Raw genomic sequence first — 18,983 nt, forward strand, 5'->3', positions numbered from 1 at the left:
TTGGAAAATTAGGGGGAAAAAGAGATACTGGTCAAAAACACACCTAAGAATCATTTTTTTGGGAGTTTCCTACTGTACTATCAGGTGTTTACGTTTCTTACCTGAACTATCACCAACTATGCATCAAAACACACCTCGAAGTTAATGAGTCAGCTGCCATGTGGATGAAATGTCATGAGCAAATTAAGTTGTCACGTGTCTTTTGGCGATTGTATTTGAATACTTAGTCTAGTCAGCTTTGATGTATGTTTTGATAAATAATCTGTGACAATTCAGATAGAAAATACAAACACCTGATAGTTCAGACAAAAATTTCGAAAAAAATGATACTTTAAGTGTGTTTTTGATCATTATAGCAAAGGGAAAAGTAACATAAAAAACCGGTAGTGGACAGCTAGGACAAATAAAAGGATGCTGAAGCAGCAAATTGGACCTATGTGTCTTTACTAACATCCAATTTTGGAAAAAAATGCATGTCAGATTTTGCTGTTGTCACTCACTCTCCACCTCTACTTAAATGTGCTTCTCCTCCTTTTTCCTCCACTCCAGCAGTTAGACAATTACAACAAGATCAGTCTCAAATACTAGAAATTTGAAAGAAAAAAAAAAGGCTTTTCATTTGCTTTGTAGAGTTTCACATTCATTGAAAATCAGCATTTTGTAAAGAGCTTTTAGCATGGGTGAGGTAAGTTTTTATTCTTCAACACTACTTATATTTAGGAAAAAGATTCATATTCGTCTTTGTACTTTATGAAAAGGTTTAACTGTCCTCCGTTAGACGTTCACTCATTCATGTCTTCACCTTAATAATTTTAGCTTAAATTGCCCTCAGTCACTAACAGATCAATATTATATATAGGAGAATTGTGAAAATTTGCTCTTGTGGTTTAATTGCGAAACAAGGTGTAACATTGTTTGTGATTTGCAAAAAGCCTAATTTTGCTCGACTAGTAAAGTACAAGGGTAAATTAGACCCTAAACTTATAAATGAATGTAGGTACTCCATTTTCTTATTTAATCTTCTTGTTTTTAATGGCTGGATTTTGAATATTTAGGAGAAGAATGAAGAGAAAAAGGAAGAAGAGGCTCAAGAGATAGTGCTAAAGATTGATATGCACTATGAAGGCTGTGCTAGAAAAGTTGCTAGAGCCTTGAAAGGCTTTCAAGGTCTTATTTCTCTCTAATTTCTCCATTATTTTAAATATGTTTTTTGGGTTTTAAAGATATTTTTTGGAACTAGACATTAATTTATTTCATCTACATTAAATTATTCTGTTTCCAATAACCCTTTAGACGTTTTTCTATTCAAGAATTAATTTACTCACAAGCAACATTATTGAAACCATCCATAAATTAATTAGTGTCCACTTAGCTTTTTTATTTGGTATAGAATGAGTGTCCACCTATTTCGAACCGTCCTTCGGGAATATCTGATAAAAAAAAAATTATTTTGAACCGGAGGGAGTAGTATAGTCCAACAAAGACATTTACTTTATGTGGTGTACATTGATGCTTTTCTAGGTATAATTTTTACGATTTTAAGTTATATACATTGAAAATAGAAAATAATTTTATATTATCAGTATCAAATTGAAGCTAGCGTTACGTAGCTGTAAATATCTCTTAATGGAGCAGGAGTAGAGGGAGTAACGGCAGATTACAAGGCCAGTAAAGTGGTGGTGAAAGGCAAAAATGCAGATCCAATTAAAGTGTGTGAAAGGGTGGAAAAGAAAAGTGGTCGAAAAGTTGAACCTATTTCACTTTTGCCTAAGCCACCAGAAGGAAGTACTAAGGAAGAGAAAAAAGATGAGGTAATTATTTTATTTTCTGTGAGTAATTATTATCACATTTCTCCATAGTACTTATGATTTAATCATAACTTGTCTCATTAGTTTGTTGCTTGTACAGTTAGGGGCGGACCCATGTTGACCCGAGGGGTGTCATGCGACATTGCTTGTTGGAAAATTTTATTAGATATGCATATTAATATTGTGCATAAATAGATATATTGAAAGAAAGTGACACCCCTTAACACTGACACTCACTTGGAGTGTTGGTTAGGTGCATTATTTTATTATACGAGGTTGTTAAACCATAACTTAACCTATGGGTCAAGCTATCTATTATTTGCAAATGTGCTGTTAATATTTTTGTTGTATCTTCTATAAATATCGACACCGCTTATGAAAAATTTTGCGTACGCCACTGTGTACGGTGATATAATTTGTTCTTTTCTAGAACAATCTCTTCTTTAGAATGTAATTCTTGAATCTATATTGAGTGAATGAGTTATTCACTTTAAATCCTATATGCGTTAGCTGACTGATCAAGATTGAGTCTTGAACTTGGAAATCTTTTAACTTGTTCAAAGTTAGATTATTATTTACCTTTAGTTGTTTTTAGGAGTAGTAAAATTAGTCCATGAAATTATAACTTATCCAATTTGTATTAATGATCCAATCATTTATTAACTCAATTCATTTTCGTACACATCTTTTTGCATGGATCACCAACTGATTAAGGAATTAGTAATAATATCATTTATCTTTTTGGTTGATGGGGGCAAATGTACTTATAATAGACTAAAATTACCTGCCGACCAAGCACATGCAAGGTGACATTTCTGGAACAAATCAATGTGGCTCCTCGTCCTTGGTACTTGCTTCCAAATACTTGTCCCCAAACTTCTAATTATGGTTATGACTTATAAGTTGACAGATTTAGTTAAGATAACAGTGATATAAAATTACAAATTATTGAACACGAAATAGGCTATGGAAAACAAAAACAAAAATTTAATAATTACCTTTGTTACTTAACTTTCTTGCCGACCATAGTACGAAAGGATTTTTTTCGTCAAAGTTAGCAAAATGATATGCTGGGGTACCCACTGGCCACATCTATATATGATATAAAGTTAGGCATAGATAAGGTGATGTGGCACCTCTCTATGGCCTCCATTCCTATTTATCTTTTTTCTCCTTTTTTACCTCTTTTCTCCATTTTTGTACATAATAATATATACCGCCAAAGCCCACGTAGCAGCCTAAATGGCTTAACAAAAGCCTCAACATAAATGCTGAGTTAAAACCCACGTAGCATTATCTTTAAGACAAACCTTAAAATTCCTGAAATTCTCTATTAAATGAAAAATTAAGAACAACCCAGTTGAATTCTATTAGAAAGCTAAAAAGTCATCAGTCAACTTATTCATGGTTATTCTCAAAATTAATTCTCTTCCAATTCAATGTATAGTAATGGACGTGGATGATTATGGTGTCCATTCAATATGGTATTCATTAGATTGAATTCAATTTTGTAATAAATATGATATTTACTTAGAATGCAAATGGCTCACAATTTTATTGCATAAGAAAATGAAAAGCCATCAACTATAATATATATCCTTTCAGTGTAAGTGAAGATTGGCTTAATCTGAAAAATCCTCTACAAAAAATATGAATTTGCCCCAAATATCTTTGTAGATCCTGATGACTGTCATAATGGCGATGTTGGCGGCAACACAAACTGAAAGAGTGTCAAATATTGTTTTGGCTTTTAAGTTGGTCTCATATGCATCTTACCTCAATTCAACCAAATCGTCGACTTTTCGATATGATCCATCAAGAGAAAATATTGTTAAAGATCTGGATTGCCACTACCAATCGTTCATGTTGCCAAAGGAACAATAATCATTTTTCAGTAAGTAAAATCTTATCATTATATACAGTAACTAATAGATCATTAGAAAGAGATTTACATACAACTATCCTCTTATGTATATTGCGTATGGTGTTGTGACAAAGAAGGAACGGAGGGAAAAAAGACAATAGAGAAATGAATAGAGGGCACTGCTCAAAAAATATATATATTAGAACCGGGTGATGTATAGCTTTCATTTTTGTAAGCCATATGTTATAGAAAATGTAACTAAGTTGTATCTTAATTAGTATTATTGATCTCTAGATCCCTCCATATATATATGTTTAAATGAATATGGTAGATAGAACATTACTGATGGAGTGTTTAACAGCATGTATTTAGTTAGTGAGTACGAGTTATTGCAAAAAAGCACATTATTGGGGAAAAGGGGGAGGAGGAAAGACATAAAAATAAAAATTAAAAAAAAAACGATGAGAAAGAAAATGAAAGGAAAAAGCGGAAGGATTAGAACGGCAAGAAGAAAGTGTGATGCAAATTCATGCAATTCAAATCCTTTACTTATGGTATTAAGGATTCTGTTTAATATTTTAACTTACTCATTTTTATATTATTAAATTTTATTCTTTCTAAATGATAATAAAAAATTACCTCTTTGATTAAAAAAAAAAAGGTAGATACTTATATACTTGCAGAAAATTAGATGACAATATATTTATTTTTAATTATGACTTTTATTTTAAATAAATTAAATGCGCAAAATTTAGACTGATCTATTTTACTTTTAAGTATATATATATATATATTTTAATCTAATATGGTAAATCTGACCATTATTCTCATTTCAAATTAAGAGCACTCAATAACGTCATAATAATCCGGTAAATATATATATATAAAGCAATGGCTAATCCGTCTACATATGTGTATATATATATATATATCAAAGTTCTACCTATAAATATAGTGTTGCTTTGCTTGAAGATGAGTCCAAGAAGTTTGGGTCGATCAAGAAAAGAGGCATTCAAGTCTGAAGAGTAATAGACTGCAAGGATTTTATTTTGATACACATGAAAAATATTTCTTGTGCTTGGAGAAATTATCTTCTTAGTATTGCCTGCTAATTTTTTTTTTAACTTTTTTTTATTTTATATTGTATCGTGTGGCATAATAACTTAGGAGTATATAGTTTGTCTTATGGTGCTTCACAATTGGAAATGATTGTTTATTATATTGCTTTGAGAGTGAGAGTTTTTGTGAAATCTATTAGAATTTACTTTGTAAATGATATTTTTTTAATAAATAAATAAAGAAAAGAGCGGCACAGTAATAGAGAGTTCTAAGCAACTATTCATCAAGTTCTTTATTTATTTATTTTGTTTCTTTCTCCTCTTCTTTTTATAGGATCAATTAATTTTATATATATAACATGAGATCTTTTTTCTCTTTTATGTTGAAATTTTTTTATTGAAAAACTATTTAAACAATTGATATGTTTTATGATCGCGCGAAGCGCGGACAAGTACACTAGCTTAACTATATGACGGTAATCGGTGAAGAAGTTTGACCTCACAGTTGGGATCAAGCAGAATGGAGCTAGAATGTAAAATACGAGTTTGGCAAAACTTACTAACTTTAATCTAAATTCTATATATTTATTAAGAAGATTATTAAGTATATACATATATATAATAAACTTTAAAATATATAAATTTAAAATTCTGAATTCACCTCGGTCGGTCAAATGAGATGGGACCTAGGAGAATTCACGAGTCGGACCGACATTCAATACAGTTATGTTTTTTGGGCTGTTGTGCCTATTATACACACACTATAAGAAGTACTAGTGATTACAATCACAAGCCATAGGCCGAAAATGTTAAGGTGAACTAAAACAATAGAAAGGCTTGGTAGGCTAATGACACCCGCAAACAAAATTTCGTGTTGGAAGCTGATAAAAAGAAACTACATATTCTACAGCTTTGATCTAAAGCAAATAATGTCGCACCAGATTAAAAGTATAACTTGGGTTGGTTTACCCTAACTTGATGGGAATTATAATCCAGGTTTTTTAAGCATCAATTTAATTTGATCCTGATGCCATGTTAATTTATGGACACTTATTGTTAATGAATCTGTACACAAAATGGTACATTCTCTTTCGTTGTTGAGTTACTTAATGTTTTGGACCTACATTTTAGACAGTTCAATGAATATATGTATTTAATCATTCGTATGTACGTCTGTCTAGACTTCAAAAACATCTCGTATTCTACTTTTTCTTATAACTATATTTGTTCATTGATTAAATGAATTAACATGAAAGTGCCATATTTATGTGGCAGCCTTCTCCTGTTATAGCAGTTGTGTTGAACGTTCAAATGCATTGTGATGGTTGTGCTCAAGTGTTGCAGAAACGAATCCACAAAATCAAAGGCATGGTATAATAATTTATTCAGAACGTAGTAAGCTGTTTTCTTTTTCAAAATTCAAAACTAATAGCTCAAAATCTTAGCTCCGCTTCTAAATGTACACGACCTTCTAGTAACTAATATGCATACCTTTTGTGGTGATGTCTTTCATTTGATAATGCCGTGCATGCAGGCGTAGAATCTGTTATGATAGACCTTTGGAAAAATTAAGTAATTGTAAAAGGTGTGATCGACCCAGAAAAGCTAGTTACTGATGTGTATAAGAGGACCGGCAAACAAGTTTCAGTTGTAAAGAATAATATTGAAGAAAAAAAGGAAGAAGAGGAAAAAGATAGTAGTACTAAAGAAGAGGAAAAAGATAGTAGTACTAAAGAAGAAGAAGAAGAGGAAAAAGAAGGTGCAGAGGAAGGCAAAGGAGAAGATATCAAGAGAAGTGAATATTTGCCTCAAATGTACTGCTACAATAGTAATATGGAGTATGCTAATTATTCCCCTCAGATATTCAGTGATGAGAATCCTCATGCTTGCTCTCTCATGTAACATTAGCCAAGTTTAATTTTAGTTCTCCAATTTTCTATGTGCTCTAGTAATTGTTACTTGTCGTAATTCTAAACATGATCATCTGACAATTGAGGTTTTTTTCAGCCTCTCATGGCTTAAATTAGTACCGTAGTTGTTTTCGACTCACGAGTATGTGGAGAAAAAGTGTACATGAAGGGTGTGTTTGGTATGATGGAAATCATTTTTTGGAAAAAAAAAAATTCCAATTCTCTCATGTTTGGATGAATTGAATTTTCGGAAAATGTTTTCCGAATAGACTTATTTTCATCCAATTTAAGGAAAATGACTTCCATATCAAAAATAGGGACTATCTTTCAATAACCTCACACCTTTGCCGCCACCACCAAATTCACCGAACCTAGGACCCAATTTGGGGTCGGGTCTCAGGTAGGATCCCGAGTTCAAGTCGGGGGTCGGGTCCTGAGTTGGGGTTGAATCTTGTGTCATAGTCGGGGTCAGATTCGAGTCTACGTTCAGAAGATAACGTTGAAAGTTGTTCATGTCGTGACAAATTTTTTCCACTATTTATTAGTGTATAGATACAAAAGCTTGTCATATCCCCTATAGTTATTGGGAAAAGGACACAAATGGCCGCTGGGCCATAAATAATCTCACTCCTTGGCCGATCTATTCCCAAACCCAAAAATTAACCCATAAACTATTTCCATCCGCTAGCCAAAATCTGTAGCAAGTCGCCACAAAAGATTTGAAAATTCGCCACTAAAAGCCCAAGCACTTTATAAAATAAAATAAAAAAATAAAAAGTAAAAACTTTTTGTGGCGACTTTTAGTCGCCACTAAAAGGCTGCTACAGAAAAATTCAATTTTTTAGTGGCAAAAAATTCGCCACTAAAGGTTAAACATCCCAAAAACATGAATAATATGTGTATATTTAGTAGGAAATATTCCAAAAAACACTTCAGGCTATTTTTGTATGTAATATGTATCATTTTTGTATAAACATATGTATCAGTACCTATCTGTAATGTATAGAAACTGTATAAAATATGAATCACTAAGGCATGTATCATTTTTGTATATAATATGTATCATTTGTGTATATAATGTGTATTATAGAATAGAAAATTGTATCGTTTTTGTATATAATATGTATCATTTTTGTTTAGAAAGTGTATATATAATTCCAATATGTGTATATACATTGTATCAATCTTGTATAGAAAGTGTATCATACGTATAAAAAACATATCATAGAAACCGTATCATTGTAGTATATAATATTTATCACTATTGTACATGTAAAAAAAATATCATATCATTATTGTATAATATGTGTATAATAAATGTATAATTAACGTATAGTTTTGTATAATAAATGTATGATTAATTCCAGCATATGTATATAAGCTGTATCATTATTGTATATAAACTGTATAATTAATTCCAGCATATGTATAAACTGCATCATTCTTGTATATAAAATATATAATTAATTCCAAAGATATGTATATAAACAAACTGTATCATTCTTGTATATAAAGTGTATACATAATTCCAACATATGCATATAAAAATGTATCATTCTTGTATATACTTAATAAATATACACATATTATGCATATTTTGGGATATTTCTTACTAAATATACACATATTATACATGTTTTGAGATATTTAACCTTTAGTGGCGACTTTTTTAATTGCCACTAAAAAGCCTGATTTTTTGTAGCGATACCCTTTAGTGGCGACGTTTTTGTCGCCACAAAAAGCCTTTTTTTTTAAAGCTCCTCGGCTGTTGGGCCGACCGGCCATTTTTTGACATTAATCTGGGCCGCCCGGATGCCTGTGGTATTAAGCCCAAATATTGATCAAATGCGGATTAGTTTGGCTGACTGGACATACAATGTCCTTTTTCCATAGTTATTTGTATATAATCACATAGCAATCTCGGAAGAATTAAGAGATTCAAGTCTCAAATATTTTATAGTCTTCTTCATATTTTCTTAACATATTTTTCTCATCGCAATCCCCTCCCAACTTCTTTATTGCACTTGAAAAATACGACTGCCCTTTTGCTGTAGCTCTTTGTCCCACTTCAGTTTGAAGAGCCCAATTTGAATTAGAAGTGTTGATAAAGTTAGTTGCGTAGCCAAAATTTTTATTAAGGACGTTAAAAAATATAAAGAAGTAAATACATGAAGAAGTCAAGGGGGTTTCAACATCTACTGTATATACATAAAAATAATTTTAACCTTTCATATACAGTGTAATTTTTTATCGAAGGGGATTCGAATGAACTCTCTCGGCTCAATCTAGCTCCACCCCTGGGTAAAGCTATGATTTTATCCACATACTCATGTAGTATATAGTCAATGGCGTAGAAAATGTTTTTTGTTGGTTAGTATACGAGGAAAAGTCAAGTGGTACCAAGTACTTTCTATCTTCGGGTACATATACTTTTGAAAAGATCTTCTTGGCTGATTGTGTGGTTCTTATCATTGCCAGCCAAATACTACGTATCGTGGAGCATAATTAAATAGGATAAATATGCTTTTCTTACGATGCGCTTTTTGTATTGTTCTATAATAATATTTTTGTAGTAAAAGATATTCACCTTTCTACTAAAAATTAAAAAAATAAAAACATTATTATCCTTTTAAGATTTCAACTTGTGACATCTTCCCTTTGTCAGAAACTAGTAGAGGTAATATTACCAGAAAATAAGGAATTAGCAATGAACAAAAAAGCTAAACAATAAAAATTCACACTAATCTCATTTAGCTACAGATTAATAACAGATCATAAAAAAACTCAATTAGCTAGAAGCTATTTAAGACGGATTAGCTGGAGATTACCGACAAATTCCGTAGCTAATTCCATGTGTTTCCAGTGGCGTTCGCAGGATTTTTTGCAAGCAGTGGACATTTTAATAAAGGTGAAGCATTGTTGTCACCGGGTTCATCTAAACTCAGCACTTTCAGCGTGGAGCATAATTTATATGTAAAAATCCGTTAACATTGCAACAAGTGATATATATTTATTTTATAATTTTAAAATATTTAATTAATCCAATTTAGTTTAGCTTCGATAAATAATCAAATTAATCGAAAGCGAAAAGAGACTCATATGGTCAAACTGTTTGAGACTAGCGACGTGTCAACTTGTAAGTTAGCTCCAATCACATCAAAGTGATATTAGCAGGCAAACATCTTCATTCAAGATGGAAAGGATACTAATGACATGAATAAAGTAGATGGAAAGGGTACTAATGACATGAATAACGTATAGCAAATTAAAATGTATCATCATCATTGTACGAGAAATTATTTCAAAATCCACCTTTGAATCTTTGATGGTTCAGGTCTCCCACATCTGTTGGGCTTAGATAATTTTTTTAAAAAAACATGATTATGGGCAATTTTCACTTTTTCTATTAACTTTTGGGTTTGACTTAGATTTAAGGGCAAAGGTGCAAATTTATTCTTCAATTTTGCGATTTAAAGCAGATATACCCCTTGTTAAAAAAGCGGTGTACATATACCTCTAGCATTACAAAATCGTGTAAATATACCCTTTTCTTTTTTTTGGTAATTAGGAACTTTATTAATCACCAAAGTATATACTTACAAATCAGTAGCTGCTACACACCAGCAAGCTGCTCTCACTGCACATCACAGGAGCCTAACTAGAATATAAAGCTATGAACTACATCAAGTATTCTAGGATTAGCTCTAACGCAAGCAACATATACTATCTCTCTCGCTATTGCTTCCTAGGATCTGCTTTGTTTCTCAAACAACCTCGAGTTCCTCTCCATCCATATGGCATATGTAACTTCAGTGCTTACCATTTTAAACACTTGAGCATTCTGCGACTTACCCTTGGACTTGGTTATGAGCCACTGCTCGTGTTGAATCCAGTTGGTAGGCGAAAAGTTTTGTATATGCATCCATTGTCCCACTCTTGTCCATACCTGTCTAGCAAACTCACATTGTACAAAGAGGTGCTCTCTTGTTTCATCGTTTTCCTGGCATAAACAGCATTGCGTATCCACTTCTATCCCCCATTTACTTAGCCTTTTTGCAGTCAGTAGTCTGTCCAGTAGGTGTAGCCACATAATAAAAGTTGCTTTGGGCCTTGCAGCATTCTTGTACATGATACACTTCCATGGCATTGTCAATCTAGAAGTAAGCGCTTGATAATAGATCTGTCTAATCGCGCTTTTACCTATAGGCTGAATTTGAATGTTGGCTACTAAAGGTCGTGCCTCGAACATCTTTCTCACCATCCAGCTGGCCTGCTTTGGCACCTGTACACTGTCTATGGGATGTTGTCTAATATAGTAAGAATGGATCCACCTGATCCACATCTTGTCCTGTTTGTGGGCAATATCCCACCAGTGTTTGGCAATAGCTGCCCTATTCCAGATATACATATTGGTGAGGTTCAGTCCCCCAACACTCTTGGGGGTGCACACGTTATCCCATGCCACTAAGGCTTTTTTAGTTATTGTGCTACTGCCTGACCATAAGTAGCTCCTGCAATGAGCTTCAATGATTTTCAAGACCTTTGTAGGAAGGATATAGATCTAGATAAAATTATCTATATCCGTAAAACTTAAGTTTACCATGACGAGTGCTATTTATTTTAGTAAACTTCTGTTTTAATATTGCATGAGACTTTATGTCATAAACTTCTAGTTTATTGTGACATGTGATCCATCATGCTCGGGTAACGTTTTATATACATATTTCTTATTTGGAGTAACTTGAAGTTATTCAATCTTCCAATCATTTGTAATCCCAATATGATAACCAATTTTATTGCTAGTAAACTTCGGGTTTACTACGATTTATAACAATTATGATCTGGGATAAATAGTGCTATCATGTATAACCTCTTCAAGAGACTTTAATTTATTTTTCATAATCAAATATTATTTGAATACTGCTGGTGTCATGATACTCGTAAACAAACGATTATCTCTTTTGGAGTCCTTGATTTTTGTATCACCAAATATTGGTTAGATACTGCTAGTATCATGAGAGAAAATGTGGTTAGACACTACTGGTGTCATGAAAGACACAGTAATTAAATGGACATTATAAATTGTAAATTACGAAAAGTAAACGTTAAGTTCTAACTTCAGTATTTCAAATATCTCCTTCAAAGAGACTAGCCAGTAACATCTGAATATTTTGTATCAAAGCAGCAACCACATAGTAATCACATCCTTCAGGAAAGGGATACACTAATGTTTATTTCCTTCAAGGAAATCAATAACAACTAACCATAATTTATCAATGTGGTTATAGTAGAAAGCACTTTACTCTGCTTCCTTTTGCTTTAAAATGATACTTTAATAAAATTATTCAAGATGTTTCTACGTACGAGAGGTACATGTTGCAATGCCTTAATTTCATACCACACAAATAAAATGTATATTTCTTGTATTTTATCTCTCCAAGAGATAGCTTGTGATATTTCTTCATTCACTTCGGGAAATGAATCCTGATTATTCAAATGTGCTTGCTATACGACGTTCATCAATAACTCGTTATTTTCCTCAAGCACAAGAAGATATTGCTTCAGAATATTTCTCAAATATTTTACCAATTCTTTCTGTTTCATGAGTAAAGTTTAAAGTTTTACCACTTCGGGAGTAAAGTTTAAATGTTTACTACTTCGAGAATAAATTTTAAGGTCTTACTGCTTCAGGAGTAGAGCTCGGAGTTTACAACTTCCGGAGTAGAGTTCAAAGTTTTGCTACTTCGGGAGCAGATTTATGAGTTTACTACTTCGGGAGTAAAGCATAGAATATTCGAAATATTTCTTCTCAATTATTCTATATCTTCTGGAGTTGAGTCGTGATTTCTTCACAACCAAAAGCACGTCCATATTTATAAGTTTTACTATATACTGTCACATTCACTTCAGGGAACAGATCCGTATTTGTAACATTTATCAGAAGTTCTCATTCTTCAGGAATGAAATATATCTGAACGTGGCTTAATCATATCAAATAATGATAGCTAGAACCTCCTTTAAGATTGCTACTTAATAAGAAAATCGAGGCATACATATAATATGTAGAGAATTTTTCTTTAACATATCTTCAGTTATAGCCACAACAAGTCTATGAAAATATTACCACTTTTAGTGGTTTGCATAAATGAATTTAGTCATAATGAGACTTAAAAAATATTGTCACTTCTGGTGATCACATATTTCGTGCAAAATTTGCTGGATATTAAGTGGGTCTATCATATTATCCACTTTATAATCTTGTTATGATATTGCTACTTCAGGAACAAATTGAAATATACATATAATGTAGAGAATTACACATCTCTAATTACGAATTTGATTTATCAACTACCATTAGCAGCAAATGACAAAAGACATAAGGTATAAAGGAAATACTAACCTTTTATGTCAAACTCTTAATGATGGCAATTCCATTTATTCAATTGTTTTGGACTTTCACTTACTCATCTTTTCCACAGAATTAGTAACGATCAACTATATATAAGTGCAAAATGTTGAGAATTCTCTAATCCTTTTCTTAGTTTCAACCAATCATGGAATCACGTTATTTTGTTAATATAGAAAGTAACCAGTATGCTAAAGGAATACCACTCCTTTCTAGCCACTGTATAAACGGTAGAATTTTATATAAATATAACAAATTGGTACTACTTACCTTACGAAGATCATGGCTCTAGCTTTGCTGGAACAATTCCAAACAATCTTATAAAGCCACCATATCATCAACATTAAAGGACGTTAATGATAACATCTTAGCATCTGTTTAAAGGACATGCTCAAGGTGGCAGAGTCTCGTGCTGATAACGTGTTATAAAACTATATATAATTGCAAATAAATAATAGAAGCTCATCAATAACTTTGTAGAGAGGAGGGAGAGATTGTATTATCATCTTTTCTTGATGTTGCAAATGAGAAGGCATAGCTCCTTATTTATAGAAGAAGTTTGCCCTTCAACCTACAATATATAACTTGTACAAGTTGCTCTACAACTTGGTACAACTAAGATATACAACTAATTTACAACTTTCTACAACTAAGATACAACTTGCAAGTGCAAGTTATATTTATCACTTAATGTGCAAGTGGTATAATTTATACTTAATAATACATCCAACTATCAACGTTGTAAAACAGTTCATAACAGTATGGATGATATAAATATAATTGTACATATTTATAGATATACAGGATCTGGACAAAAAATAATGAATTCATATAAATCCGCAACCAATCTGCCCCTAAATTCATCCTTATATTATATACTAATATTTTTAGGAGCGGTTCAATAGAATTAGTGGCCTAAAGTCAAATTTTTAATAAGAGGTCTCAAGCATATTTAATAAAATTAGCTTGTGCGTGCGGCGTAGGGGCATGGGCCGCATGTACATCTTGTTCGCTGTACGTGCATCTGATGTCAATTTTGTAGAAATATTTTAAAATCACATATATATTGTTGTTAAACATGCGTGTGAGATTGTATACATCTAGAGAAAAATGAAATTAGTGCAAGCTCAAATAACGAAGAATGACCCTATTTCAGCAGACTTGATAGTTAAATTCAAAATTATTGGACATTGTTTAAACTTGGGACAATTATTTCTTGGAATAGTTTGCTTAGCATATTAGACTAACACTATGAATTATTTTCTAACTTAATTCAATATTTTTTTTAAAAAAATCTATGAAGAAAAAGCAAAGAAGAAAACAAAGCTACTATACATTGATTTTCATCTATGAAGAAAAAGACAAACCACATTAAGAGGAGCCCAATCAAAACATGCATTGATAAGCCCGGATAATGACCCATAATAATGAAGCTGCCATTGGGCCACCTTACATAATTGAGCATCCTGTGGCATTTTCTTCATTGAAGTACCCATCACATCTGCTCACACGACAGCCCCTTCCGTAGCTGTACGGCTTAGGCCCAGGCCCATAGCTATATCCATAGTTATTGTAACACGGGGGCGGAGGGACCGGTCTTCCGTAAGAATGATAACATAGGCCCCCCTATAGTCTTCGTAGCATTATCCACAACAATATCATGGCGGCGGTGGTGGGTACTCTTGAATTGGCATTAGCACTACCATTACGGGCTCTGGTGTTGGCGGTGGTGGTTGTGATGGTGGAGGTTTAGAAACTTCTTTGGGCTTTGGAGGATCTTTGATTTCAATGCTCTTAATCACTCCACATCCTTTACTACACAATTTGTCACAAATTTTCTCAGGATTGCAACATACCACAGTGATTGTGACTGTATTGGCCTTCTCATTATATGCCTGGTCTCTAATTTCTCTTGCCCAAAAAAATTTTACATCACAAAAAACGAAAAAAAAAATCAAATTAATTCTTCTCCATAATAATAGAATTCTTGATCGTGTACTTTTCTTCATGAAGTAGAGACTTACGAGGGAATTTACAGATAATTTTTTTAACCTTCTTGTAGCAGTTGGAACATTAAAGATCAACCTTGAGCACCATAATGGTGGTTTGTTATATTAAAATATATACATATATATATCCTTACATTGTCCTTTTGTGTCGGCTTATTATTTAGCCCATGAATGGTACGACGGTAGTTACCTTCTTCAAAGCAAAAGAAAATCTCTCACGAAGAAAGCAATTTCTCTTTTTAGTGTTTGGTATCAAATATTGAAAAATAATTTTCTCTTTTTGCTTTTTGGTAGGTATTATGTTGTGTTTTAATTGGGGGAAACAACACAAAATACTCACAAAACCTAAACTAATTAGGTACCCGTTGATGGGCCCTCTAAAACTTATTACACCAATACCTTTTAGGCACAAACCAATTGACCGACTTGCACATGACACGACTGAATTGGGTACTCGTCATTCCGTACCCATTACAGTAAAATGTGTCCTTTGCTGCTTTGACTTTTTTCATCGCCCTTTTTATTTGTTTTGTTCTCTTTCTTTTTTTTTGGGTTACTTTGTCTTTTTCTAATTTATTTTTTGTCCTTTTCTCTTGTTGTCCATAAGCATCAATCATCACCGAATACGTAACATCATCGGGTTCACATCCAAAAGACGGCAATTTCTTAGGCAAATTACACTGCCTAGCACAACTAATAATCGTCAAGAAAGTAACATCATCAGGTTTCACACCTCTCTCAAGCATTTCATCAAATACCTTCTCTGCTCTATCCAAATCTTTATTTTTCCTCAAAACTTTCAAAGTCACGTTATAAATAATCACTTCTTTACTCAATTTCAACTTTTCTTGAAAGTATTTCAAAGCCAACAACGCAGTTTCAGCATTAGACATGTTATTCAAAGTAACAACAGCATCTTGTTCTACTAGTATTATTTTGTCACTCATCAAACCAGATGAAACATTAAAAACATCTTCTTTTACAGGGTTAAAAGAATCTAAATTCTCAGCTACTTTCACTAAAGAAGCATACCTAAAATCATAAGATTTTCATTTCGGTTCTGAAGCTCTTGGGCTTTTGGGGTTGACCCAAAGCTTGCTTTTTGTCATAGTGAAACTTTTGGGGGGGGAGGGGGGGGGGATTTGGATTTAGAGTGAAGTTTGAGGGGGAAAGTGAATTTGCAAAAGAAGTTGGAGTTTTCATAAAGAGGAGATAGAGTAGAGCTTGGAGTAGAAGTACATTTTCCCTTCAAAGTTTAGGATTTTGAACAATTTATCAACTTCAAGAGAAATGGGAAAGAGGTGAATTGATGTATTTGATCAAGAGGATGATGTACAAAAAATCGAAAAATCGAAACCCTAGATTTTTAAAATTCATAAAAATATTTATTTGTTGAAAAATATTTCTTAAAAATTTTCATTTTTTTTTTTTTGTCTTTTATCATATTAATTTTATTGGTTTGATTTGGTTTATAAATTTAAAAACCCGATGCAACCTAACAAAAGATTTAGTTTGATATTTGAAAAAATTTGCTTAGAGTGTAAAAATACATAGCAATTTTTTCTTTGTCATGTAATTAATAAGCACCCCTATTAAGAAGTCTCATGTACTACTAATAAAGTTCTAGAAAAACTAGGTATAGTAGAAGGTGATTACACCTATTTTTATTCCTAAGATGAACTACATCGAGGTTGTCTCTACCAATATATTCATGTATGTTTTTTGCAAAACAGTAATTTGGAAACTATTTCAAGCAAATGCGAGTTCCTCATTTTTTCTCGACAAATTTATTTCCTTTACTATCACTGCCAACTCTCTTGCATATGATAGGGTGTGAAATTTTCGACATTCTTTACGAACCGCAATTTGTAATGCATTTTCAGTTGTCATAGTTTCAGGAATGATTAACTTCCTAACTGGCTTGATTAGATAGCCAAAGCCCAGAGGCAGGAAGCACCAAACCACAAGTTTACTCACAAAATTGTAATTATAATTGTTTTAAATTTCTTCTAAATATTGAAGACTTACTCTAATTCTAGAATAACTGGGCTTAATTAGTACAATATTTTGTTTGCTCCAACAAAAATAATACTGTTATTATCCGGAGACTTAAGTATTTTAATTTACTGATGCACAAATTGGAACTAGAAGGATTTTCAATCGAACTTGTCGAAAATTTTGAGAAATTAGACCTCTAGTAGTGTTGAAAAATGGCATTTATTAATCAAAGCTTTACTAACGACTTTTATTCTATTTGACAAAAGAAAAAGCAAATAAGAAAAAAACTACTATACATTGATTTTCATCTATGACTCGCTAAAGAAAAAGACAACCACATTAAGAGGAGACCCCAATCAAAAGATGCATTGATAAGCCTAGATAATGACCCATAATAATCTAGCTGCCATTAGGCCACCTTACATAATTGAGCATACTTCGGTATTTTGTTGAATGATGTGCCAATTAGATATGCACACATGACAGCCCCCTCCGCAGCCACACGAATGATAACATGGGCACTTTCCGTGGCATTGCCCATAACAACAAGGTGGTGGTGGCGGCGGCGGCGGCGGCGGCGGCGGTGGTGGAGGTGGGGGTGGCGGCGGAGGCGGTGGCGGTGGCGGCGGTGGCGGTGGCGGTGGCGGTGGCGGTTTTTTGATTTTAATGCACTTAATCACTCCACATCCTTTACTATACAATTTGTCACGAATTTTCTCAGGATTGCAACATGCCACAGTGATTGTGACTGTATTGGCCTTCTCATCATATACCTGGTCTCTAATTTCTCCAGCCCAAAAATTTTACATCACAAAAAACGAAAAAAAATCAAATTAATTCCTCTCCATAATAATAGAATTCTTGATCTTGTACTTTCCTTCATGAAATAAAGACTTACGAGGGAATTTACAGAGAATTTTTTTAACCTTCTTGTAGCAGCTGCAACATTGAAGATCAACCTCGAGCACCATAGTGGTGGTCTGTTATATTAAACAATAAATTAAAGTAAAGTAAGGTTTTAATTAGTACTGATCAAGTAACTATAAGCACACCATAATGAATCAAAGCTCTTAATAGAAAGATTTCGTCAACAATATTATGCAAGGATGATCTAGTTTTTTTGTGTGTAGGTGAAAAGACATAGGAGAAAAAAAATTGTATAAGAAGTTAAAAACTTAAGAAACATGCAGGCACGACTATATGATCAATCAATTTGTTGGGTTATTAGCATTTTGATAATACAAATCTATATATAATATAAAGTTAGGCATAGCCAATCCTATGTGGCACCTCTCTATGGCCAAGGATCCTATTTATCTTTTTTCTCCTTTTTTTTGGCCTTTTTTTTTTTCATTTTTCTCAATTATTTTATTTAGAAAAACATCTCCATAACTTACCCTGCTTTATCTTCATAAATTCTCCATTAATTAATAATATTTATCACTCACATTAAATTACCTTAATTATGCAAAAAAGTTACATCCTCTTCTCTCCTCTTCTTTGAAGAATCTCAAGAATCCTATTTATCTAATTTCTCATTTGTTTCCTTTCATTCTCTTCATTTAAATTATGTTAACAATTCCACAAAAAAAAATCTCTAGATCGCCTGCTCAACTTATCCTTTTCCCCCATGATCTTTTTATGCAACGTAACTTTTATGTGTGTGCGAAACGGCAAAGCTTATAATTAGCATATTTATAGTGCCTTTAACTCTCCCTAAAGAGCCACTGTAGCGTTCCTTTAAATTCACGCTAACATAAGCAGATTTTTAAGCTGCCTATCAATCATTTTCTTCCTCTTTAGATTTCATCTTTACATGTTTTATTATGCTTTTTTATTATACAGATAAAACATGAAATTAAGATAAAAAATCCGTCAGTGACTCGGGGTGAACTCTCAGGCAAAAACATTCGGATGACGTTCATCTTGA

At 32.7% G+C, this 18,983-nt stretch overlaps 2 pseudogenes; one reads left to right on the forward strand and one right to left on the reverse strand.

The window, feature by feature from the left end:
- Nucleotides 1–432: 432 nt before the first annotated feature.
- LOC132033344 (heavy metal-associated isoprenylated plant protein 7-like) lies at nt 433–6,670 on the forward strand (annotated as a pseudogene).
- An 8,034-nt stretch (nt 6,671–14,704) lies between these two features.
- On the reverse strand, nt 14,705–15,143 carry LOC132034800 (protein PYRICULARIA ORYZAE RESISTANCE 21-like; annotated as a pseudogene).
- Between the last annotated feature and the right edge of the window lie 3,840 nt (nt 15,144–18,983).

This window comes from Lycium ferocissimum, chromosome 10 (assembly GCF_029784015.1).
Source record: "Lycium ferocissimum isolate CSIRO_LF1 chromosome 10, AGI_CSIRO_Lferr_CH_V1, whole genome shotgun sequence".
NCBI lineage: Eukaryota > Viridiplantae > Streptophyta > Magnoliopsida > Solanales > Solanaceae > Lycium > Lycium ferocissimum.